The sequence below is a fragment of the Podarcis gaigeae genome, assembly GCF_964106915.1.
Source record: "Podarcis gaigeae genome assembly, chromosome: 8".
Taxonomy (NCBI): Eukaryota; Metazoa; Chordata; class Lepidosauria; order Squamata; family Lacertidae; genus Podarcis; species Podarcis gaigeae.
Window position 1 is genome coordinate 25,464,144 of NC_139684.1, and position 26,413 is coordinate 25,490,556.

The window sequence follows — 26,413 nt, forward strand, 5'->3', positions numbered from 1 at the left end:
CCCCCTGAAATATTGATTGATTGATTGAATTTATATACCACCTTATACCCAGAGGTCTCAGAGTGGTTTACAGAAAAGAAATTTATTTCTACCACTGCCATCCTCCCTCCCTCTCTCTTTGCCACCTCCTTTCTTATTCTGCCTCTTCCTCCCCACTGTCCTGTCTGAGCTGATGGCTAGCAGATGGTTTTTGAAATTAGGCCTAAGGCTATGAAAGCTGCCCATTCCTGGTTTGAAAGGAATGTGCCTTGAGGATTTCATGTACCCTGACCAAAGGGCAAGCAACAAATGTTTGAATCCTGGAAAATTTGAGGTTTTATGTGGTTCCCATGTCCAGAATTACAGAATTGTGGTTTAAATAGTTTACAAAAAAATATAAAACAAGGAAATCAAGGGAAAATTAACATCAGTACTTTAAAACATACAAAAGTTGAAATAGTAAAACAGATCAAAATGACCTCAAATTCCTAAACAGCTGGGTAGGCTTGCCTAAATAAGAATGTTTTTAGGAGGTGATGAAAAGAGCGTAGTAGGGATGAATTATGGCTGTATGATTACCTTTGTAGGAAGAGAGGTGGGAAAATTAATTCCTTTTAATTTTCCTTGATCTCTCAGCATCCTTCGATACCATTGACCATGGTATCCAGTTGTAGGTGAGTGGCTCTGCTTTGCGGTGGTTCGAATATAGTCTGGCCCCCCACAAGGTCTGAGGGACAGTGGACCAGCCTCCTGCTGAAAAAGTTTGCTGATCCCTGGTTTAACACCTACATGAAACTGCTGAATGGGGTTATCTGGCGTTTTAGATTACATTGTCAGCAATTCACTGATAACTCTCAGTTCTGCTTCTTTACATCTGCAGGTGTCTTGCCTCAGTAATGGACTGGATGAGAGCTTATAAGAGAGCCAGTGTGGTGTAGAGGTTAAGAGTGGTAGTCTCGTAATCTGGGGAACCGGGTTCGAGTCTCTGCTCCTCCACATGCAACTGCTGGGTGACCTTGGGCCAGTCACACTTCTCTGAAGTCTCTCAGCCCCACTCATCTCACAGAGTGTTTGTTGTGGGGGAGGAAGGGAAAGGAGAATGTTAGCCGCTTTGAGACTCCTTAAAAGGAGTGAAAGGCGGGATATCAAATCCAAACTCTTCTTCTTCTAAACAAGCACAACTGAGGCACTGTTAGTGGGCAGTCCCCTAGACTGGATGGCTGGTAGGTTGCCTCCTCTTGACAGAGTTATGCTGCCTCTCAGTGGTGTGGAGTGCCTTCCATTCCATCACCTTTGGCTGGTAGCCAGGTTTTGGCTCTGTCTGGACAGGTATAGCCTAATCTAGGTGGTCTTTTCCTATGCTAGGGGAAGAGGGGAACTTTGGAAAGGAACGTTTAAAGGGGCCTTTTTGGAACTCACTTAGAAGGGCGTATCTTAAAGGTTTTGCAGCCTACATTACTTCGCTGATTACTTTGTGGCTTTATATCTTGCCCCAAACTTGCCCCAAACTTGGATCTTGGCATTCAAGAATTCTGGATATACATTTTTTGCACCAACAAACCAAACCAATACCTTTAGAATTCAGCCGTTCTGGGTCGTAGTCTATAATGAGCTTTCTAAAATAGTAATGGAGCTAATTGCTTATGTGCCTGTCCTGTTTTTATTATCCTTGTTTAATGGACCAAATAAGGAGATTCAGTCTGAACTATGGCTGTTGTTTTTATCAAATGCAGCTCATCAGACTGTATTACAGTGATGGAAAGCCTTAGATAATGTGATGTTATGACTGAACAACATTTGATCCATCACTACATTTGGAAAAATAAAACCCCATCCATAATGTATTGTTATGAGTTTGTGGTTGCTTTTACACCCTAAATTCCTGGGTCTAGTAGGTGTTGGAATTTAGTTAAGGCTTGGGGTATTAAAATCAGGAAATAGCAAGACCCAGGTGGACACCTCCAATTCTTTAATTAAACCAAGTGTTAAAGGCTAATTAAGCTAGGCTAACTTCATGAGGCAATCGTCTGGGGTGATGGGCCATTAAGAAGAATAAAAGATCAAGGGACTCTGCCCGAGATAGCAAATGGGTGAGGGCACTGCCTCCCTCTACTGATAAAGCTGGAGCTTAGAGTAGAGAGATAAAAAAATAGAGTTGCTGTGATGTAAACTAGAGAGAAAGAGTTACAGATAGGTAGCCGTGTTGGTCTGCCATAGTCAAAACAAAAAAAATTCCTTCCAGTAGCACCTTAAAGACCAACTAAGTCAGTTCTCGGTATGAGCTTTCGTGTGCATGCACACTTCTTCAGAGAAAGAAGAGAAAGAGGGAGAGATTGATGTAGGATCTCTGCTTGGATCCTAGGTTGTGCCTATGGAGGAACCAAGACCCTCTTAGAGTGTTAATGCTGTGAACCCCTCCATCGTAGGCTCAGGTTGTATATATGTATAAATAAACCATGTATCATAACAATACCACACCCTGCTGTGACTCAGTTCCAAGAGGAAACACGGACTCTGGGTAAACTGCCCAGAGCCCCTGGAATCTTGCGTTGCTCAGACCTCAGAAACCCCATTCTCTCCCTATAGCCTTGTCACTTGCTCTGGGTTTTGTTTTGGCCGTGTTTTTGTTTTTTTGTTTTTGCCTGTCTGGAAAGATGCTTGTTCTTGGCTCCATCATTGCCAGAATATTTGCTGCATGGTACGAACAGCATATGAGGGATTGCTTTGCATTTTTGCCCGCCTCCTTCTCTTTCCCACTCCCCTAATAGCGTGCATGGCCTAATTAACTTTTGCTTCTCCAACGCTGCTCACTTTGTGCTGAAATGAACTAAGGGGTCTCGCTGCCTTGTTTTTTTTCCAGGGTGACATTGCAGCCTTCGCCATGGCAACCGTGTCGCCGGGCCCGAGAGGGTGCTGAGAGGCGCAAAAGCCACAAGGAGACTGTCAATGGGAAATGGCAGCATTGGAAAGACATAATTGAAGAGACCGAGCAAGGAGAGACTGGAGACATGCCTCCCCAGCTCCCCAAAAGTGAAGCAAATTCAATCTTTTGAAACATTAGCTAAACTTAGGCCTGTAACGTTGACAGAGACGAGAGGAGGGAGATGGTGCAATTTGAGTATTAACTTCACATACACATGCAGAGCCAGTAAGCTGACCTCATCGTTTGCTGTACGCATGCCAATGAATCCAGTAAATAAATAAATAAAGTGTTGTATTTTTATTTTATTTAAAAGCATTTATAAGTGCTTAATAGATTTTTTTTAAAAAAATCTTTATGTAGCACATGAAACTAGCAGTAAACGACAAAGCAGCATTACGAAATAAAATGGCGCATCCACACCCTACATTGGGGGTAAAGTTAAAGGTAAAGGTACCCCTGCCCGTACGGGCCAGTCGTGTCCGATTCTGGGGTTGCACGCCCATCTTGCTTAAGAGGCCGGGGGCCAATGCTGTCAGAAGACACTTCCGGGTCACGTGGCCAGTGTGACGAAGCTGCTCTGGCGAGCCAGTGCAGCACACGGAAACGCCGTTTACCTTCCCGCTAGTAAGCAGTCCTTATTTTTATCTACTTGCACCCGGGGGTGCTTTCGAACTGCTAGGTTGGCAGGCGCTGGGACGGAACAACGGGAGCTCACCCCACCGCAGGGATTCGAACCACCGACCATACGATCGGCAAGTCCTAGGCGCTGAGGTTTTACCCACAGCGCGACCCGCGTCCCACATTGGGGGTGGCGTCCCCCAAATAATTCCGGGGACTATAGTTTACCTCTCACAGAACTACAATTCTCAGCACCCTTTTAAAAAGTTAGGAAAAAGTTAGAAACAGGCATCTATTAACCATTGCAGAAAGATATATTCTTAACTGCCTGCATTGTTGTCATCAGGCACTTAAAAATTAAAACTGAAGGCTCCTGCTAAATCTCTACTGGCAGAGTATTCCACAGGACTCGGCTGACAACACTAGACACTCTTATTTCTTGTTATCAAGTGAGCTTCGCCAAGTGAGGGAATGACCAACAATGCTCCTGCCGATGATCTCAGTGTTTAAGGTGGGATATATGGATTCAGGCAGTCCTTGTGGTACCTTGGACCTAAGTTGTTCTGGGCTTTGTAAATTAGCACAAAGACCCTGGCTCCGTAGTAGATGGGCTGTCAGGGCTGATGCTTAACTAAGGTGTTGCATGTTCCCAGCCAGATGCCCCCATCAGCAATCTGGCCAGCGCATTCTGCACCAGCTGGAGCGAGGAGCAAGGACCAGGACCAAGGGCAGCTCCGTGGAGCACGCATTGCAGTAATCCAGCTTCAAGGTTTAAATGTATGGCATGGGTGTGCTCTTTAGGTCATACTCAGTTGAGACAGGGGAGCGTGGCGATTCAGTCCCTTTGCTGCACCATCTGGCTCAACGCCATTACTTGCTGCTAGCTGGGCTGGCTTAGGGTCTCTCCCTGACCTCTCTCTGCCCCTAAAACATCTCATATCGGAGGTATAAGCCAGCTACTCCCTGTAGGTGAGACCTGTGTGATAGCAGAGGCCACCCCTCCCAGCAAGGGATGCCACCTTGATGCCACTCTCAGGATCCTACCTCACTGTGTCTAAAGGTAGCCCTTGTGTGTGCCTGTTGATCCACACTGTTAAAATAACCCATCTCCACCTTCCAGGACTGCAAAAAGATATTAAACAAACCCACCCTTTATTTTGATGCAGACACTTTCCCTATGCCTTCTGCTCCTTGGGAATCCACAAGAACTGGGGAAATGTATCATATCTGACAAGTTTAATGTTGACGCATGATCTAATTGACTGAGTGAACGCTGGGCTGAGTGCCAGGGATGTCTCCGTCCTGCTTATTATGATGTCTCTGTTTTCCTCTCTGCGTCCTTCAGCTGGTGGTGGGAATGACCCTTTTGCAACTCAGCCTTTCCCAACTCTTTGCTGGGAAAAAGCAGTGGCTAGGAGCCAAAGGCGACACGACAGCTTTCTGTGTCTCAGTAGTACCAGCCTATATTTGTTTACTCAGGAGTAAGTCCCACTGCTCCCATGTGAAGTGGCTTTTTTTTTATTTCAGGGGGCCTTTTAAGCAATTCTTGCTACCCCTGTCTATTGATCTGATGCTTTTCCCTGTTGCTTCCACTTGTTTCAAACACTGTGAGATTTTGATCGATGGATTGTGTAAGCTGTTTTGCAACCATCTGCGGTGAAAAGTGGTCTGTAAATATTGAAAGTAAACAAATAGACTAAATAGAATATTCCAGCTTAAATCATTAGATAACAGGCAGTGCAGCAGAGGGACTGAATTGCCACGCTCCTCTGTCCCAACTAAGTATGACCTAAAGAGCATACCCATACCATACATTTAAACCTTGAAGCTGGATTACTGCAATGCGTGCTCCACGGAGCTGCCCTTGGTCCTGGTCCTTGCTCCTTGCTCCAGCTGGTGCAGAATGCAGTGGCCAGATTGTTGATGGGGGCATCTGGCTGAGAACATGCAACACCTTAGTTAAAGCATCAGCCCTGCCGGCCCATCTACTACAGAGCTAGCTTCAAGATCCTTGTGCTAATTTACAAAGCCCTGAACAACTTAGGTCCAGGGTACCACAAGGACCGCCTGAATCCACCCTCCCTATGTCTATCCCCTTTAAAATCTCACCCTCCCACCCTCTGCTTTGTACACGATTGGGCAGAAACAGCTGGTTACTTATTTTTATTTATATAGGGGATGGGGACATAGGGAGGTTTGCTGCCTTGCCCTGCACTACAATGGATCCTAGGGCCACTGTTGGTTCCTGGGCAAGTTAATACACCTGCAAGCCCTTCTGACTGCAGGAAAATGCTTCCCTTGAAATCAAACTAAGTAGCCCAAGGAAACAGGCTGTGCAGTCATCAGTGCTGGTTAGCTGACAGGAGGCAGCTGCAAGACCTTTGCCTAGCATGCTTTAAAAGCAAACCACATGGGCAAAGGAACATTTCCCCTTTGCAGAACAGACCAGCTTGAATAGAGTGGGGAACATAGGATGATTGACAAGCATGTGTCCCCATGCACTTGTCTCTGGTAGCTGAAGAGGCAAACTTTGGAAGGAATTCACAAGGGCATATTTTAAAGGTCTAACAGCCTATATTTTCATGCTCGTATTTTGCTGCATATTTTGTGATTTTAAAATTTTGATGGAGTTCTCTTGAGAACTTCTCTCACCAAAGAGTACTTGCCCTGGATCTTGGTATCCATGGAATTCTCCTTTGATATTTAACATTTCCCCTTGCCACCAACATGCTCTGTCCAGGTAAAGCCAACAGGATGCCCTCCATATGTTATTGAACTGTCAATCAGACCCAGCCCACATGGCCAAATGTCAGGGATGGTGAGAACTGAGATTTAAAATGTTCACAATGTTGTTGGGAAGATCCACATCATACATCAAATGTACCTCCAGTGTTCGTTTAAAGCACATCATTTCCCCCAAAGTATCCTAGGAACTATAGTTCGTTACAGGTGCAGGGAATTGTAGCTATGCGAAACACACACGTCCTTCAGATTTCAGCCTCCTCACTGTTTATAACTGCAAAGTCTGTTCAACCAAACAACTATTATTACCATCACCATTATTTTACAACCCAAAGTGGACACTGATGTACCATATGCAATATCAAAATAATCAACAAATGAGCAATACGCAGCTTAACAATATATTTCACTTTGTTACAGGATGGCATAAGACAGGTACCAGAATTAGCCAAATTGGGAATCGTTCTGACAAGTAACACTGAAGAGGGAAACTTATCTAAGGAAGAACCAAGAACAAAGAGATTGCCAAATATTTTTTCCGTATGAACTCATACTACTTGGAGACATGGGTTTCTATCTAACTGCTATACAGTGGTACCTCAGGTTAAGAACTTAATTCATTCTGGAGGTCCGTTCTTAACCTAAAACTGTTCTTAACATGAAGCACCACTTTAGCTAATGGGGCCTCCTGCTGCCGCCACGCCGCCACCGCGGGATTTCTGTTCTTATCCTGAAGGAAAGTTCTTAACCCGAGGTACTATTTCTGGGTTACGGAGTCTGTAACCTGAAGCGTCTGTAATCTGAAGTGTCTGTAACCCAAGGTACCACTGTACTTAGAGTAGACCTATTAAAATTTATGGAACTGAGTTAGTCATGTCAGTAGGTCTACTCTGAGTAGGACTAGCATTGCCAGCAACCCATGGTGTTCTGAAGGACCCCTTTGTATGAATAATGAAACCTCACCAAGTTCCCATTCTGCCTTGCTCCTTTGTACCTCTGTGTGATGAATTAATTTTTCTGAGATGGCTATTAATAAAAACCTTTTTGATACTAGGTGTCTATGATAAGTTCACTTGCAGCCTTCAAGTCATATTACCAGCCTGAGGGCCACCAGCAAAATAATTACTACTTGGGGTAGATGTTTCAGTCTTTTTAAAAAAAGACTATGTGAAATGCCAGCAAGGCTAAACTTTTCATCTGCAGCAACACCTACATACCAGGCCCGTTCTAGAGAGAAAGGCTGCGTATGCAATATACCTTGAAAGTACATTTGAAGCACACAGGCACCCCAAGAATGCTGGGCACTGTTGTTTGTTAAAGGTTTCTGGAAATTGTAACTTTGTGAGGGGTAAACTACAGTGCCCATAATTCTTTGAGGCAAAGAATGTGCTCTGAATGTGCTTTGAAGGTACAGGGTGTACCGACCCTGCAAAGCTTGTGCATATGTTGTGGCCTTATAAGCAAAAGAAATCCCATTCTCAGGCTGCGTGGTTTGAATCTCAAACAGATGAAGAAGACCTCTGAAATTGCCTTCCGCAGATCTTCCCACCCCACCCTGACACAAAATCCCTGGATCTGGTGCTGCTCATTGACCTCTTTGTCCTCTTCTTTATGTGATCTAAGCACTCCCACCTGTAGCACTAGAACATTTTACACTTGAGTTCTTTTTAAAAGTGGATCACACAAGCAAGTACTGCTGTCTGGGTAGGTCTAGGGGGGGAGCAGTCCATATTTATCTGTAGGCCAAGTCCCATTTTACTCAGCAGAACTTACTTCTGTGTAGATGTGCCAAAGATCATTCCCATCTAACAGTGCAAGCCTAACTACATCTACTCAGAGGTCAGTCCTATTGAATTCAATGGGGCGTACTCTCAAGAAGAAGAAGAAGAGTTTGGATTTGGTATCCCGCTTTATCACTACCTGAAGGAGTCTCAAAGCGGCTAACATTCTCCTTTCCCTTCCTCCCCCACAACAAACACTCCGTGAGGTGAGTGGGGCTGAGAGACTTCAGAGAAGTGTGACTAGCCCAAGGTCACCCAGCAGCTGCATGTGGAGGAGTGGAGACGCGAACCCGGTTCACCAGATTACGAGTCCACCGCTCTTAACCACTGCACCATACTGGTTCAAGTAGGATTGCAGCCAAAGTGAGATGTAGAGCATTGGACTGGGATGTGAGACCTACATTCAAATATGCACACAGCCTCAAAAGTTTCTGGTGACCCCTGTTTCTCACCCTAACCCCCACCTCACAGGGTTGTTGTGAGAATAAAATGGGGAGGGAGAGAACCATGTATGCCACACCATATGAAGGACCTCATAAATCCAGAATCCAGCTGCACCACTCAGACAGTCTGTCCACTCAAGACCTTTCTAACCCAGCATCCTGTTCTTGCAATGACCTGACAAACAGGAAACTCACAAACAGATCTGAGTGCAACAGCAACTCTACCCAATTGTGACTTCTTGCAACCAATACTCAGAGGCATATTGCCACCAACAGTAGCAGGGGTGACAACTTGAATAAAATATGGGGGTGGGGGCAGGTAAGCCCCGCCTCACATAATTGATGGCATGACGCAGTGCACACACACCATTTGAATGGCAACGTTCATCAACTTTGGGGTTCCCGGACCCCCAAATATTTTATTGGGGTGGGGAGCTGAAGGGACATTGGTCCCTAGGAGTTGGCTCCTATGAACAGTGGAAGGGGAATCTAGGCTATTCTCTGTAAAGTTACCTAACCTCCTTTTAAATCCCCCCAAGCTGTTGATTATCACTGCAGTTTGTAGCAAATTGCACAGCTTAACTCTGTGAGATCCTGAATTTTCCAGTGTTCAGCTCCATTGGTTCTCCCTCCCCTCAAACTCTAGTAATAGGAGATGTGGAGAAGTAAACCCCCCCCCCAACACACACACACAATTCTCTCTACTGGAATCACTTCTACTTGTTCCTTGCAACTGCTGAGTAACGCAGACAATCCTAGAGCAAACTGGGGGGAAATGATCCCAATAATACCAAATCGCTAATAATCAGGATGCAAGTGCTATTGTCGTAGGATACATAGCCACCGCTCTGGAAACCCTGTTCAGGCGTGCAATCCTGGTCCAGGGTGCTCTCCTGCGTGCTGACACCCCGAAAATATCCCCTGCCAGATGGCAAACTGCTCCGGACCGACAGGGCAGCTGCAGTTCTCGCGTTTGAGACAGCTCTGCCTTGCCTCCACCCAGCTGGGATGGAGAGAGAGACCGGTCCAAGGCTTGGGCTGCCGCGGAGCTGGTGCTCCTTATGCCCTTTCCAGGATGCTGAGCGCCTGTTGAATCCCACAGGTTGCTGAGCATCCCTCCTTCCCCTCCCTCCCTGATTCCTTATCTCATGTCTCCTCTCTCTGTGTGGCTTTCTCTCACACACTGTCTCTCACACACAGAGCACAGAAGCGGGAAAAGGTTTCCTGTCGGCTTGCCATCGCCTAGACCGGTCCAGCCCGTTCTGGACCACTGAGCCCAGCAAGCGGAGCGAGCGAGCGCTCAGGAACCTGCAAAGTTGATCCGGCATCTCTCCCCGCGACACCTCCCCGTTTCCGGCTCATCTCTCCTTCCAGACAAGGTAGGAAAGATGGGGAAGCAAAGCAGCGACTTTCTCTTCTTGATCTCTCCTTTTTTCTTTTTCTTTTTGGAGTGTGTGTGTGTGTGTGTGTGTGTGTGTGTGTGTGTGTTACAGATTGGCCTCTGCTGCGGTGCCAGGGTCTGCGTTCCTTCTGCATGCCTGTCTGCACTTTTCTTCCCATAGCGCCGTATTCCATATCTAGTTAGTTGTGTATGTGTAGCTGGGCACTTCACCTTCGCTGTCTGAACATTTCTACAGGCTCCAGCAGCTCCCACTTAGAGGAAGAGAGACAGAGAGAGATTCTGCTTTCCAAAGCATCATTTTCCACAGTCTCTTAAGGGATGTTGTTGGCAAAGGGGAGGCAGAGTTGGGTGGAATTGGGTGGCAAAAGGCTGGGGCAGCACAGAACCCCCTTTGCTGCCTGAAAAGGGTGTGTGTGTGTGTGTGTGTGTGTGTGTGTGTGTGTGTGTGTAACAGCACCAGAGCCCCAGTTTCAAAAAAACAAACAAACAAAAAACACCCTTCCAAGGTGCCATTGAAGGTGCTGGATCCATCCAACCTCTACATTCAGACTTGTTTTGATGGTCGGTGTCTCTCTGGAGGATATAGGAATAAAGAGTTGCATGAGAAAATCACAGGCTCCCTCAAGCTGCCTGAATATCATCTCTAGATCAGACCTCTTTAACACATCCATATAGCCTGCAGAGGCTTTCATCTATTTCATTAATTACCCTCTCTATGGCTGCTAAGCTGCTAGATCATATGAAACATCATGAACTGTAATCCTCCCCTCTCTCCTTCCTCCCCTCTTTTCTTCTTCCCCACCATTGTTTCTGCCCTCTCTTCCCCTCTTGTTACATGCATATTGTAAGCTGTGCAGGGCAGGGACCTGGTCTTATGTAGCTCTGGAAAGTTCCATGCACTTTGACTGCACTGTATCAGCACATTGTTATTTGTTAAAATAATCTTGAACCATGGGTGAGCTATTATTTTTGCAGTGCTTTCAAAATGGTTTCATCTCGCAGCGGAGGGCTAGGGCTGAGAGTCAAGTGCTTTGCCCACCCCCAAAGTCTTTCCCCCACAAGCGCATGATGTTTTGGACCAGCTAGTAGTGACAGAAGAGTGTTTTGGGCACATGTTTTGAAGCATAGCTTTAGTTTGTCGAATCACCTTTGCGTTTTACCCAGGGGTGCTCAGGCACTGCATAATAAATACCGGTAGGTTCTGGAGCTAATTGCCACTTGATTCAGATTAAGTCTCACTCTCAAATAGGATTGGCTGCATTTCCCCCCCATTTTTTTTCATTTTTTGAAATCGCAAGGTTACTATTAGACTCTGTTGGAGCTACTGCGTCTACCCACCCATTCCATTGTTGTGGAGAAATCAACACCATGACAGCTTAAATACATGATCTCAACTCTAGTGTGTGATACTCAGACTTGGTACAGTCCCTCCTGGGCTAGCAGAGTGTGTGAAATCTCAAGATTTGAATGTGCAATGGCTAAACCTTGGAGCTCTGTTTCACTCCTTGCACTTTTGAGAATTCCCCAGGGGTATTCAGTAGAAATCTCATGTCCTCACATCTTCCAAAGGACCTTGGAATTTACTATTTCACCACTTCCAAAAACTTGAGGAAATTAACTGGAAATATTATATTCTAGCAACAAGTAAACACAACATTCATCTGGTGTGGTTGAGAGACTAATCACTCCAATGGCCTTGTGTAATTTGAGGTAGGTCAATATAGTTATCCCCATACTGCAGATGGGAAGACTGAGGCCAAGCGAATAGGCAGTTACTTAAGGGTACCTCTTGAGTTTGTGGCAGAGGGCAGATCTGAACTGAGGACATCCTGGTTCACAGCTGAGTTTTGGACAGAGAGATCCTGTAGTCCTCATACTGGCCAGCTGCATATTCCTGCATCGCAGGGTGCCAGATGATCCTCAGGGTCCCTTCCAACTCAACAACTCTATGATTCTATGATTCCTGACATGTTGGAGGGCCACTTATGCTCATACTGGTGAAAGAGCACAGGAGGCCTTCTGCTCTGTTTAGACTCGAGTCTCCCATGGTGATGATTTGATGGTTGCAGTTGGGTGTATTGGGTCTTCTCTTCCCTGCCTAATTAGGTTTCCTCTCTTCCCCCTACCCCATAAGTGTGCCATTGTAGAGACTGGGAGATGGAAGGTACAAAGACCACATTCACACCACAAATTTAAAGCATTCTACCACATTAAGCAGTCAGGGCTTGCCCTCAAATAGCTGGGAAGTGCAGTTTGCTGAGGGAGCTGAGAGTCGTTTGGAGACCCCTTCCCTCCCTCCCAGTGCTACAATTCCCAGAGTCCTCTGTGAAGAGGGATTGATTGTTAAACCGCTCTGAAAACTGTAGCTGTATGAGGAGAATAGGGGTCTCTGTGCACCCGTAACAAACCAGAGCTCCCAGAATTCCTTGGGAGAAGAAGCCATGACTGTCAAAAGTGGTATTATAGTGTTTTAAATATGTGGCGTGAATATGGCCAAAGTTCAGAAGAAACCAATGTTATTTTCAGTCCGTGATTCTGAAGCACAGAAATATATATATATATATATATATATATATATATATATATATATATATTTTCTGGGCACTAACTTCATTGGTATCCTAGACTTGCCCAGCAATAAGGCTGAGAAGGTAAAAGTGATGCCGCCACAGAAATTGGAGCAGCTATGACAGCCACGCCCCCAGCATGAACAGAAACACCACTGGTTTCCCACCAATCACAGGCTGATGATGCAGCCACATCTGTATGCCAGCCAGTCCACTCACTAAAGTAGGGAGACACTAGGGGTGGACAAATATATCAGTTTTGGCTTTCCCTCTGTCAGTTTCGGTTTTCCAATCTCAAAATCACTTAAAGTTTCTGCAGCAATTTGCGATCTTTAAAAAAAACCCAAATCGTGAACATTTATCACAATTTTTGTGCAAATTTGCATGTTTTTGCAAGCTATTTGCCTAATGAAATGCTTCTTTGTGTGATGAACATTTCCCACAGGGTGTGCATATTTGTACACACTGGTTGGTTGGGAAACTGCACCCCCAAAACCAGAGGCACGCAAATTTTGAAGGATCATTTTATGTTGGTTTTGATATCGCAGGGTAAGAGGAGGACTGGATCTGGTCAGTGGGCAAGATTCTTATTTCAGCACACACATGCATGCACACACACACAAACACACGCGCGCACACACGCCACAGAGTGAGTCAGCAGTAATTCACACTGTGCAAAGCTGGAGTTAACCCTTTACAGTATTAGCGAAAACATAACCTTCACAGATTTGGCTGCGTGTCAGGCCTAATGAGCACAGCAGCTCATCCCGGGTAGGTCTTTCCCCATGAATCAGTTGCCAAGACTGAAAATCCCCACCTGCTCACAGCCATCTAAGTCCCATCCTCTTCAGGGCTTTCCCCAAGCAATCAGAGACTGCACTGTGTGCAGCTTGCTGCTGCTCCACCCGTTTCAGTCCTCTTCTGGTTCTGGGAGAAAGTGGGGAGGGGAGCTTGTCGCAGCAGAAGGGGAAGACTCCCATGACTCTTCACCAGCCTGATTCCTCTCTGGCTCTGGCCCTCCCTCCTCTCTTGCTTCAGCCTCAGCTTCTGATTCTGGACTTCTCTCTGTCACAGACTCTCCCAGCTCACTAAGCCTTGTTACCATTTCAGCTTCCAACACCTCTCTTCCTAGTTTTCTCCCTCTGACTACTCATCGGTGTCCCACCACCATTCCTTGGGCTCTAAGCTTTCTTCCCTTGGTGGTTCCTCAGCTGGTTCCTCCCACTATTCCTCTGCATCCAACCAATCTAGGACATCCAGCTTGACCCGAGGCCACCCACTTGTCACAATGTCACATTCACCCAATGCTATACCAGCTGCATTGGCTCCCGGTGGAGTACAGAATCAGGTTCAAGGTGCTGGTCTTAACCTTTAAAGCCCTATACGGCCTACGACCATCGTACCTACAGGACTGCCTCTCCTGGTATGTCCCACGGAGGACCTTACGGTCTTCAAATACAAACATCTTGGAGGTCCCGGGCCACAGGGAGGTTAGGCTGGCCTCAACCAGAGCCAGGGCTTTTTTGGCCGTGGCCCCGATCTGGTGGAATGCTCTGTCACAAGAGACTAGGGCCCTGCGGGACTTGACATCTTTCCGCAGGGCCTGCAAGACAGAGCTGTTCCACCAGGCCTTTGGCCAAGGCACAGCCTGACCCCCTCCTTCGGTAATCCTCACAGAACTCTAGCCCAATGGTTGCCATTAATTTGATTTTGAATTGATTTCAGAATGCATTTTCAATTAATTGATTTTATGTAGACTGTGTTACTTTTATTGTTGTTAGCCACTCTGAGCCTGGCTTTGGCTGGGGAGGGTGGGATATAAATAAAATTTTATCATCATCATCAGGTGGCCCATTTGGGTGACAAATAAAACAAAAAAAGTTGTTCGCAAGCTGCCTTTATTGAACAGCCTCTGGGATCAAATGGGCTTCAGAAAGAAGGCCTCAGCCAGTCACCTAGGCAGGGCTCCTCCGCACTTAACAGTTGCACAATGAGCAACAATGAGCAGGGAAGAAGGTGCCATGTGCAGCATGGGCCCATCTCTATGCCAGGAATGGCTTCACCTGTTGTATAGCTGTCCGTTATGGGGCTTACTGGAGCTTGGCTGGAACCAGTAGGTTTGGAACTCCATGAAGGGTTAGCTGCTGATCACATGGTGGGGCTCCACAAAAGTGGATACCTGAAGCATCCCGTGAACTGTACCTGTTGGAGAGCTGTCTGAAGTTGATGATGGCCTTTGCCTAGCAGTCCATCACTAAATATTCCACATACGAAACAATATTAAAAATACAATCTATAATAATCTTAGAAAGCGAACGGAAAAGAAGAGAAGAGAACTAAACATTCATTCTTACAACAGAGCAGTTTACAGCTTGGATTTAAAACACAGTTTTGAAGTGTGGGTGAATAAAAAGTTTTTCACCTGACACAGAGGAGAGCCTCTCTGGGAATGCTCTTTAAGAGCCATGGTGCCACTGCCAAATAGGGGTGGGAATCTGGAAGTGCAGGAGCTCATCATGAGACACCCGCCCCCCCCCCCCCCGCCCAGAGCCACACAACCGAGGAGCAGCCAAAAGGAAGTTTAAAACTAACTTCTCTCATGCAACGTCTTACTTGCCTTTTCTGTAAACTTCCCAAATGCAGCAACCTTTTCTCACATTTTGGTTGCCCTTTTTCTGAACCTTTTCCAACTCTGCAATATCCTTTTCGTGGTGAGTCAATCACAACTACAGTGGTACCTCGGGTTAAGTACTTAATTTGTTCCGGAGGTCCGTTCTTAACCTGAAACTGTTCTTAACCTGAAGCACCACTTTAGCTAATGGGGCCTCCTGCTGCTGCTGCACCGCCGGAGCACAATTTCTGTTCTCATCCTGAAGCAAAGTTCTTAACCCGAGGTACTATTTCTGGGTTAGCGGAGTCTGTAATCTGAAGCGTATGTAACCCGAGGTACCACTGTATACACAATATTCCAAATGTGGTCGCACCATAGATTTGTATAATAACCGTTCTGATATCTGTAGCTTTATTTTCAATTTCTTTCCCATTGCTCCCTAGCATGGAAGTTGCCTTTTTCTCACCTACTGCACACTGTGTTGACACCTTCATCAAGCTATTGAATATGACCCCAAGGTCTACTAGGACTCTTGGTCCGTTACTGCCAATTCAGACCTCTTAAGCATATGTGTGAAATGATGATTATTTTGCCTTAACATGCAGTGGCGGAACAAGCTAATCGGGCGCCTGGTGTGGTGCGTGTACCCTGCGCCCAGAGGCGGTGCCAGCTGCCCATGGGGCCGGGCCACCCGGGACCTGCCTCCTTCCACTCAGCCGCCCTACAGCTGAGGGGGAGGTGGTGGGTGGACCATTTGGGGCAGTGCAGAGCTGCCAGGATAGACGTGTGACTCATGTGCGCTACAGGCCCTGTGGTGAGTGCCGCCTGGCATTTTGTCACCCCCATCAGTGGTGACACCCAAGGCGGCCTGTCCCTATCACATCCCCCTTCCTCCACCACTGTTAACATGCATCCCTTTACACTTGTTCACGTTGAATTCCATTTGCCATTTTACTGCTCCTTCACTCAATTTGGAGAGGTCCTTTTTGGATCTCTTCATGATCTCTTTTTTTTTTGCTTTGATGACCCTGTACAATTTAGTGCCATCGGCAAACTCGGCCAGCCCACTGCTCACTCCTAACTTTAGATTGTCTATGAACAAGTTAGAAAGCATAGGTCTATTCTCTGAGCAGTCAAATCTCCTCTGCCTATGGCAGCCCCAGTCTGAGGCGGCCTTTCCCTGCTCCCTTGAGATTCTAGGTTCTGTCACACCTACGCTCCACTGAATCAATTTCCATTAAGACCCTGTTCTTCACATGCAATTATTAGCTGTCATATCAAGACTCCATTGTGTGTGAAACTATATTTAAATGGTGCCTTCACTCCTGGAAAATTGCAGCCGCCTCTTTTTTTTATTCACGAAACAGGTTGAGTGTTCTCCTGCTCAACTCACCCTGTGAAATGGATCCCCGGGATTCTGATCCCCAAGAATCCTTCCTTCATTTTGTGCTCTGACACAGGGCACATGGACGCGCGGTTAACCTATGGAACTCATTCCCACAGGAGGCAGGGATGGCCACCAATTTAGATGGCTTTAAAAGAGGATCAGAGACATTCATGGAACAGAAGGCTATTGAGGCTTCTAGCCACGAAAGCTATTCTCTGCCTCCGTGGTTTGAGGCAGCGATGCTTTTGAATCCCAGTTGCCAGAAACCACAGGAGGGGAGAGTGTTCGTGTGATCAGGTCCTGTTTTTGGACTTCCTACAAGGCATCTGTTTGGCCATTGTGAGAACAGGATGCTGGATGAGATGGGCCGCTGGCCTGATCCAACAGGCTCATTTTATGTTCTTATGAGGCTGGCAAGGAAACTAGAGGCGGCACGTTGCTCAGACTGTCAACCCAGCTCTGAAGGAGGGATTTGATCAGGTCTGCTGCCTCTCTATCAGGCTGCAAGCTCAGCTGACCTCCTCAGGACTCCGACACCATTAATTGTTGGGGAGAAGAGAAAGCTTTTTCACATGTGATGGCCATGTGAAAAAATGAGAAAATTTTGGAATATGATTTACAACAAATTGAAAAAACTGTTCAAATATACCTTCCCAAAAAAACCCCGGAAGCCTTTTTGCTGGGGTTGATAGGAGATGAAATAAGAAAAGCAGATCAGAGACTATTTATGTATGCTACAACTGCTGCCAGAATCTTAGTAGCCCAAAAATGGAAGACTCAGGAAATACCAACACTAGTGGAGTGGCAGACAAAAATGGTTGAATATGTAGAATTAGCAAAACTGACCCACAGGATCCGTAACCAAGAGGAAACAAAGTTCAAAAACGAATGGAGTAAATATGTTGAGTATATAGGTAATAACTGTAGAAGTTTAAAGAGTGTAGTAGGATTAAAATAAATTTTGTGATGTGTATAGGATGCTATTAAGAAGCTGCGAAAAAAGAGAAAATTCAATATGAAAGGCTGTTGAAGGGAGGGAGGGAAGTCCGTTCGCGATGGAGCGTTTAGAAAATAAGTAGACATATGACTGTTGAATTTTAGAGTATTTATTTTGTTTGTTTATGTTAAAGAAAACTCAATAAAGAGCATTGGGGGGGGGGAAATGTTGGGTAAAAGAGATTTCAGCAGGTGCAGCGTGCCACACTTATTGAAGGTGCACAAACCCTCTCCTCTTTAGCATGTAGCTACAACCTTCAGGGTTAGCTGAGAGTACACAGGCTGATACTGCAGGCTATGAGACCATCTTACCTTATGGCTTGGCTGATTGATTGTGCAAGAAGTAAGGAGCTGAAGGCTGCTGGTCACTGCAGGTCCCAGTTCAAGACACACAAACCCGCACACACCCTTCAGCAGCTGACATGACGTGTGGAATACTAATGCTGCTAAGCCTTTCATGGATTGGAGACATAGATGAACACAAAAACACGACTTCAGTTTGCTGCCTTCTCCACTCCCCACGTATGATTTTGCTTTGACTTGCATTCAGCAAAAAGGACTGGGAGCCAGCCGAAGAAATTGCTGGCAAACAGCTTGCCTGTCGGTTCAGGGATCTGCATTTGTGCTATAATCTGGCAGCCCTCAAAGACAGCTCGGGCCATGCTCACACGCAACTCAAAAAGCAATTAATGGCCTGTTCCATTGCAATTATTCAGTTCTTTATTGAGTGCATCAGATTCTAGCAGTAAGATTCCAATTTTGATGTGTTGCATCAATATACATGTGATATTACTGCATCTGGGAATGAGTCTTGTTTCCCTTGCCCTGGTCCTGTACGATTCCTCTGATTTGCCCTGCCTGGGGTGCCCCACACACATACACACTATCTCACCCATGAATTCTGGTTTAATTTGAAGAACTTTGAACAGGTGCCCATTTCTCCAACAGCTGATCAATGGTTCTTGCTCTTCTGCGCAGAACAATGCAAATGCATCACTTTTCATGTCCGAATGGCAAGAATGGAACCCCTTTCCAGTCCGAGGGCTGCATTGCCCCTTGGGAAAGCTTCTGGTAACTGCATGACAGGCATTGATGGATCCAGAGGCAAATGTGTGTGGGGCCATGGACCTGACCTTGAACTTACTTCAGTAAGCAATTGTTCAGCCACATGTGTCAGAGGTTTCTATATACACCCTAACCCACATACATCTCTCCGCTCCCTATCCAGGCAAGATAGAGGCATGGTCACAGTCCAAGGACCCATTCCAGTGAGGCCAATGCCCTTAAGAAAGGGGTGGAGCTGGGCAAGTGGGAGGCTTGCCCTAGGAAGGGGTGTGGCCTGGGGAGGAGTCTTTTTTGAGGGCCAGACTTGTAGAGCTGCATTTGGCTCCTGGGCCAGAGGCTTCTCCCTCCCCCCAGCATATTTCCCACTGGTCACATCAGTGTAACAGAATGCTGAAATACAGGAGTCTCCATCTGCATTGGCATCCCGCCGGCTTTGGAAGACACAACTGTTTACACAGGTTTTCCCTTGATCTCTCCACCTGCTTTAAACACTGTGCTGTTTGAATGGGATTGCTTTGCTGTGTACCGTAACAATGGATGTTTATCTTTTAATGTTTATATAACCAGATTTTATATGCAGTCAGATGGGTGGCATACAAATAATAAAATTATTACGATTATTATGCTGTAATTTGCTACAAAGGCATGCAAGTGGGTTAACATTCCCCAAGCATCACCTCTTTCCTCCCATCATATCAACGCAACACCAGTGCACCACCATAAACGCACTTGGAGAGGAACACTAAATCCCTGGTTTACGTTCCTGCAAGAAAAGGACAGTCCTGACATAAATCACCCCTCCTTCATCTTCCTCATCTTCCTTCCAAAGAGGAGGTAGTCAGATTGTTAAGAGCAGATAGAGGACCCCTTAGCGCATCAGTCAAGAGAAGCAACCTGCAGCTTTCCTCTGTTACAGCCTTACGGTCTCCACACATTTTCTCTTTCATTTATCTGTTTGGATTCTAAAGCCAACCTGCCCCCAAGAGTTCAAGGCAGATAACATGAACACAGAAAGCTGCCTCGTACCAGATCAGATTATTTACTCACCTAGTCCGGAGGATAGTCTGACTGGCTCTGAGTCACTTGGGTCTCAGGCATAAAGATACGTTTCCCATTAACTGTTGTTATTTACTTACTTAACCTTCCAATGGTTTGACTTCACCCCCAGAGAGGCACTCCTCCATCGTCTCCCGATACAGAAGGATGCCAACCAACCAATTTATTTAACTACGTACCGTTTTGTTTTTTAAAAAAATCTCTAAGCGGTTTACATAAAATGGCATGATATGTTCATAAAAACAGCAGCAGAAAACAGACGCTAAACATAATAAAATGATCAAAACACATAAAAAATCAACAAGTTTTAAGAAAATAAATGAGCATCCTGAAATTATGTGTCAGGCGTAGGTGCTGTTACACTAAAAGAATGATTTCATACATAAGAAAAATAAGAACGTAAGATGAACCTGCTGGATTGGGTCAATGGTCCATCTAGTCTAGCATCCTGTTCTCACAGTGTAGGCTTGCCTTAGCCCAAAAAGCAAAAAAGAGGACACTCGTTTGCCTGCTCACCTCCTCCTTCCCTCCCCTCCATTACCATTTGACCTCCTGCTCATGAGACGCGATGTCTCCAGACGATGGGAAGCTGAGCAGCTCCCAGGCCAGTCCTGGCGGCCGCAGGAACCAACACAACACCTGATGCGCCCCCAGAAGGCTAAGCAAGGCCTGGTGGCTGCCGGAGACTGTTAGAATATTCCGTTCCACCTTAAGGGACAGACATGAGACTGTTGTGTGTCACATGTCTGTTTACACTCTAGCACAGCTTGCTGGGAACTTCTGTTTGTGTATAGCTTTCGTTTTTGCTGCTTGCTTTGGACACGAAGGGGGATCAGACATGTTTTCCTTTTGTCTTGATGTATGCTGAATAAACTGCTTGTAAATATGCTTACACAACCTCTCCTGCCACTTCTGTTTGCACGTTATCTCTGCTGAGTTTGCGTGCCCCGGCTTCTGAAGCTGTGGGTCGTAGATGCTGCAACAAGGACTGGAGATTGTCCTGCACACCGGCCGGTGGGCTGGACCAGCTGGGGGGCCTGCCAATTGCCCCGTTTCCTTGGTTGTATGCCAACAGAGACATCAAGAGACCTAAAGCAGGCCACGGCAGGCCGCCCACTTCTCCAGAGATGGCCGCAGCAGAGGTGGCACCAGTACGGCCTGCAGACCTCACTCCAGACCCCGCTGTGGTCCTTCCGCTTCTGGGGCACAGTGCCCTCCCGAGCATGCATGTGCCCCTCCAAAAATGAATGCATGAATAAAAATAAACCCCCCAAACCCGGACATTTCATTTAAAGTGCAAAAATCCACCCGGATGGGCATGCTGGCCCCTCAAAAGAAGACAAGTGCAGGAAAACCATATGGCAACTCCATCACAGTGGCCAGCTATGGGAAACCCAACTATGGAGGAAGAGCATAGCCTTCATGGTTAGTAGCTATCAATACCCTTCACCATCATTCCCAGGCATTGGGAGTGGAGGGTGATGATTGCCATTAAAAAATGGTGATGATATTCAGAGCACATTCTGCAACGTGGGCTTGTTTAGCTAGGGGAACCTGGGGACAATGAAAATCTTAGGCCTTCCCTCCAAAAAATGGCCAGAGAAAATTTCAGTTCATCTCAAGGAGAGAACTAGAACGTTGGCGGCCGATGATGGGAAAGTGGAAGTTGGTCCATCGGAGTGAACGGGGCACTGCCCTGTTGTGACGTGGGGTTTGTGATTTCAGCTCTCTTGACATAATATGCTGGAGACAGTTCTCTAGTAACACTTCTTTATTAAAGCAAACAAGACTGGGGCCTGAGGAGGCGAGAGCTACATTTATAGGGAGAGGGAACTAACTAGAAAGGATACATTTTGGAGGGAACAATCTCAGGCAATCACAGTCCTGCCTTTTGGAGGAAACCAATAAGACAGAGGATCCAAATACAGCAGCTTAAATGAACCAATAGTAGCTGTACCCTCTGGAACCAAAAGGCAGTTACTTTACCCTAATGCAATACAGACAATAATAATACAGATATAAAATCCTTTGACTCAATACACAACATGCCCCACCAACTTCAGCCAGTTTCCACTTGCTTTCTTCTTCTTTTACTTACAACCAGCCCAAGGCATGGCCCTGGCTGTCTGATTCCTCCTCCTTAGTCTGAACTTAGTGCCCCTGTACAACTCAGCAAGGAGGAGGAGAATCGGTCCAAAGTAGGCTTTGCTAGCTCTTCCTGTCATTGACTCTGGTGCCATCTAGTGTTGGCCTCCTTGCCTTCCACCCTTCTGGCCCCAGTGCCCACCAGCCACCACTAGACTAATGTTCATGGATGGCTGACGAACGCCAGCACACTTTGAGCCTTACTACACTTCAGAGCTGTGCAACTTGAACCACAGAATTCCAGGGTGCCTCAACCAATCCACAAGCCAGTAGCTGCGGCTGAAGTCTGTTCTCGTTCTACTCTGGCCTCCTGCAGATTTGCAAAGACCCACAGACGCATTTCCTCAGCTTGCAATGCCTGGTGCCGTGCCTATGTGATTGGCTGAGCTCTGGCTGTCGTTTCCCTTAGCAACCTTCTTCTCCAGCTGTGCTTCCGTCCACACCATTCCAGCTGTTTTGGCTTGCCAGCATCTACGGAAGCCCCCTCCCCTGCTTAGTTTGCAGCAGTGCATGATTTTTACGCAGATCTTTGCTGACGCACAATAGATTCTTGGATAGTCTCTTGGCAAGCTGCAAGTTGGGAGACAAGGTCTAGCCACCTTCTGGGAAGACCTCAGGAGAAGCCAGTTCGACCATGACTATGGGGGCTGAGCTCTGTCTCTTCTCTTCCCTTCCCTTCCTTGCCCAGCCTAATAATAATAGTCATTAAGCAGGAATCTGTTTGCACAAAGCACTGTCCCTCGGGTGAATCTTTGGATTATTTATTCAGTTGCTTCCACTTATGAATCTCTTCCCATTAAATATCTTGAGGCGATTTCACAGTGAAAGCACCTTTGTCAACAACAAGAACTAGTCCATATGTGAAAACCATGGGATATATTCAAGCATTAGCTCAAAGTGAAGCTGAAATTTTGAAATCAACCAGCACATTATAGATTTAAGCATTTCTTTGAGAACCCTCTATACCAGCCTTTCTTAACCTGTGGGTCCCCAGATGTTGTTGAACTACAACTCCCATCACCCCTAGCTAGCAAGGCCAGAGCTCAGGGATGATGGGAGTTGTAGTCCAACAACATCTGGGGACCCACAGGTTGAGAACTGCTGCTCTATACTTTTCAAGCATAGGGATGCATTGCAATGATCAACACAGATGTCCATGTGTTGCCCTTTCAGCTCAACCTACTGCTTTCTGTGCACATATACGGGGAAATGATTTTGAGTGTTCCAATATCTCCTTCTGAAGTGACTTAAGTTGTGTTTTCCCTTGAAGTACCATTGTGTGCAATAGAACTTGCACACCATCCTCTTGAAATTGAAGCACCTTGTGTTTTCAGTGTTCCGAATGCTTGACTTTGGAGCACACAGAACCCACGCACCTTCTCCAGAGTGACCCTAGGAGCTAATCCTCAGTGGCTGACTCAACTCCTTTCACTCTGATTGGCTCCAATCAACACAAAGAGTGATAAGACTTATTCTCCCAGTACGTTTCGGAGCACAATTCAAAGTGTTGGTGGTGACCTTTAAAGCCCTAAACGGCCTCGGTCCTGTATACCTGAAGGAGTGTCTCCACCCCCATGATTCTGCCTGGACACTGAGATGCAGTGCTGAGGGCCTTCTGGCAGTTCCCTCACTGCAAGAAGCCAAGTTACAGGGAACCAGGCAGAGGGCCTTCTCAGTAGTGGCACCCACCCTGTGGAACGCCCTCCCACCAAATGTCAAAGAGAAAAACAACTACCAGACTTTTAGAAGACATCTGAAGGTAGCCCTGTTTAGGGAAGCTTTTAATGTTTAATAGATTATTGTATTTTAATATTCTGTTGGAAGCCGCCCAGAGTGGCTGGGGAAACCCAGCCAGATGGGTGGGGTATAAATAATAAATTATTATTATTATTATTCTCAGTGGCAAGAAAGTTCCCCTTTCAAGCTGATAGGGCAGCTCCAGGGTTTGGGGGCCAGAGACCCTGCTGGGACCCTGATGTGGAAATAGTAATGGGTCTTCAACTCTCCCTCCCATAACCTTTAACCACTATACCTCTGTCTGCATTGCACAAAAACAGGCTATGGGTTCATTAAGTCCTGTATTGCCTGCAGCGGCTGCTAGTGGCTCTTTGGGGTGTCAGACAGAGGGTTTGCTTGCCCCGTCTTGCCTTAAAATGCTTCAGATTGAACCTGGGACCTATTGCATCCAACCCACTGAGTTTAGTTGTCTTCCCCATCTTAATTTTGCAAGGTTTGCAAAGGGATCAGTGTTATCAAGGGCAGGATTTATGTGCTAGATCAAGCTCAGGGCCTATACCTCATCTATAGTGCTTTTGCATTGCTAACTAAAAGTTGGGGGCTCCATATGCTAGAACCCCAAGATCTTTATGAACCCAGGTCCATCTTGAAAGGTGTCTGGAGTTAGAAAGAAAGAGCAGAGAGGTCTTCTGAATGCATTCTGAGCACAGAATTATGATTTTTGTACCAGAAACTGAACTGAGTCCACAGCCCTTTCACACACAAAAATCCACCTCTGGTTAGCAGTTTCCATTTCAGCAACGTAATGTAGGCTGATTTAAGCTGCTACTCATGTAATTAAGGCCTTGATTCGCAGCAAACCTGCTTTGTGCAAACTCTCTTGAAATGAATAGGAAGCTATCAAAGGGAGCTGTTAGTCCTGCTAACCAGGGTTTGTACCACTCAAGAATGCAGGATGGGTGCATTCTCTTTTGTGCCCTGAGTTTACTGTTCGTGAAATGTTTGCATGTCAGAGATAAAAGTTTAGAATTCTAAATGAAGCTAAATTTCCAGGGCTGGAGAGTTTTGATGAAGGGAACCATGCAAAGTTGATTACGCCTCTGCCAAATCCCGAAGTAGCTCAATCCCAGAATGAGCGTATTATATGAATTTTCTTACCAGTAATTATTTTTTTAAACCAGCAACAGGCATAGTTAATGGTAGCGCTTAATTAAAACTACCATCTTTTCCTCTCTAGTACACTTCTGTGCCTCTGGGGCATAATTCTTTCACAATCAGCAGGAAACAAAATTAAAACCATGGGCTCAATGTAGAACTTTATATAGCGCTTTATTCCCCATAGCCTAGCCCCATGGGCAAAGATCCTAAACATGTTTGCTCAAAAGTAATTAAGTCTCATTCGGCTCAGTGTGGCTTATTGCTCCCTGGAAAGCACATTTAGGACTGAAACTGTCAATCAGGAAAGGTATTTCTATTTGATGTGTGTTAACCTAGTCTTGCCTCTCTGGGCTACTGGCCCTTTACTTAGTTGTTTCCTAATTTCAGACATTACTTGGCAAAGTTCACACCATTTGATGTGTTTAATGAGTGGTTTTCTGATCTAAATCAAGAAAGGCTGGAATGTCTGTGTGACTGAGCTGCTCAGTTAATCTTTTTATCAAATCTGTGGCATTTTATGGATTGTAATTTTTTTTGCTGATACCATCCTGGTGGATCATATTTTAATGAATTATGGAATTGACTGGGGTGATATCTTTTTATTGTCATTTGCTTAAAGGTGTCAATGGAAGCAACCTGCAATTTGAAATGCCAAACAGGCTGATCCTACATCCTCCAAGTGCCCCTATTTTCCAGGAACAGCCCCAGATTTACAGAAGTCATTGCAGTTTCTGATTTGATCCTGGGATGTCTCATTTTTTCTTAGGTAAAAGGTAAAGGTAAAGGTACCCCTGCCCATACGGGCCAGTCTTGCCAGACTCTGGGGTTGTGCGCCCATCTCACTCAAGAGGCCAGGGGCCAGCGCTGTCCGAAGACACTTCCGGGTCATGTGGCCAGCGTGACATTGCTGCTCTGGTGAGCCAGAGCTGCACACGGAAACGCCGTTTACCTTCCCGCTAGAAAGCGGTCCCTATTTATCTACTTGCACCCGAGGGTGCTTTCGAACTGCTACGTTGGCAGGCGCTGGGACCGAGCAACGGGAGCGCACCCCGCCGCAGGGATTCGAACCGCCGACCTTTCGATCGGCAAGCCCTAGGCGCTGAGGCTTTTACCCACAGCGCCACCCGCGTCCCTTTTTCTTAGGAGTCGCTCCTATTTTCATTGGAGAAATGTTGGAGGGTATGGTAGGACATCCTTATTTTCACTGAAGAAATGTCAGAGGGTATGGAATTAGGTGACCCTTGAGACAAGGCGATAAGTAACTAGACAACCTTTAGAAGACATCTGAAGGCAGCCCCGTATAGTTGTATTATGTTTTTAGAAATGTTGGAAGCTGCCTAGAGTGACTGGGGCAACCTAGTCAAATGGATGGGGTAAAAAATTATTATTATTATTATTATTATAGGGTGTCCTTATTTTCTTTCTTTTTCTTTTTCCTTTTTTATTTTCAATGCAAAATTACAACAAAATTACAAACATTGAATCCAAAATGAAACAGTACAAACAAGAAAAAAACCCAAGAGAAAAAAGAACACAAAAACAAAACAAAAACACACATCTACAAACAAAACCACATCATCATTCTAATCTAATCATTACATACATATACACATATTGACTTCCTTCCTTTGTTCTAAGACCTTGAAATTTTTACTCTAAGTTGTTCTGACTAATGTAGAATACCTCTATCTTTATACTTTTTACACCATTTTTCTCTTTCTTTAACCCTGCAAAGCTTCATTCATTACATACCAATATGCTCACTCCAGAACAATGTTCTTTCATATACTCTTTAGCACATCC

At 45.8% G+C, this 26,413-nt stretch overlaps 1 protein-coding gene across 5 annotated transcripts in view; it reads left to right on the top strand.

Moving 5' to 3' along the window:
• Nucleotides 1-9,233: 9,233 nt before the first annotated feature.
• VWA5B1 (von Willebrand factor A domain containing 5B1) overlaps nucleotides 9,234-26,413 on the top strand; it is a 67,155-nt gene continuing 49,975 nt past the window's right edge. For 4 of the 5 annotated variants that reach the window (XM_083752457.1, XM_083752455.1, XM_083752456.1 and 1 more), the window contains exon 1: nucleotides 9,640-9,865. The gene's annotated coding sequence lies outside the window, so the exon portion shown is untranslated. Of the gene's footprint in view, nucleotides 9,589-9,639; nucleotides 9,866-26,413 lie in introns of those variants that run through there. The other variant, XM_083752454.1, reaches the window with a different exon arrangement.